At 64.6% G+C, this 509-nt stretch overlaps 1 protein-coding gene across 2 annotated transcripts in view; it reads right to left on the reverse strand.

Annotated features, from left to right (window-relative positions):
* The window catches only part of NUDT1 (nudix hydrolase 1), a 3,962-nt gene extending 3,508 nt beyond the window's left edge, over positions 1-454 (reverse strand). The window contains exon 1 of one of the 2 annotated variants that reach the window (XM_015565134.1): positions 396-454. The gene's annotated coding sequence lies outside the window, so the exon portion shown is untranslated. Of the gene's footprint in view, positions 1-372 lie in introns of both variants that reach the window. The other variant, XM_006765445.2, reaches the window with a different exon arrangement.
* Between the last annotated feature and the right edge of the window lie 55 nt (positions 455-509).

Consider the following 509-nt stretch of genomic DNA (forward strand, 5'->3'; position numbering starts at 1 on the left):
CCGCGCCCCCACTGTGCCCAGGCCCCGCCCTTGGCGCAGGCCCTGCTTTAGCACGTGCTCCTCTACACAGGAGGGCAAGTCCAACCCGAGTGCTCAGGGGTTGAGCAGCGACGTGTGAACCAGTAGGTCACGGTTCGATCCGGTCCTCCATCCCCAGTGTGGGGCGTGCAGGGGGCAGCCGGTCCATGATTCTCTCTCATCACTGATGTTTCTCTCTCCCTCTCCCTTCCTTCCTCTCTGAAACCAATAAAAATATATTTTAAAAAAAGCAGGAGGGTAGTCCTGCCCGCTCGCCCACTGGCACCAAGATAAGGATCAGTTTGCCCCAGGGCTGTCCGTCCCCCTCTCCCGGGTGTACTGGTCCCCGCTCACCTGGTCCCTGCTTCCCAGCTCACCTGCCCCGGTTCCGGGCGCTTTCAGGCCGGCGCGCTGCTTCCGGGGGCGTGGCCTCGGGCGGAAGGGGAGCCAGCACTTCCGGCGGCGGGAGCGGGTCGGCGCCCATGGCGGGG

The sequence above is a fragment of the Myotis davidii genome, unplaced genomic scaffold, assembly GCF_000327345.1.
Source record: "Myotis davidii unplaced genomic scaffold, ASM32734v1 scaffold399, whole genome shotgun sequence".
Taxonomy (NCBI): Eukaryota; Metazoa; Chordata; class Mammalia; order Chiroptera; family Vespertilionidae; genus Myotis; species Myotis davidii.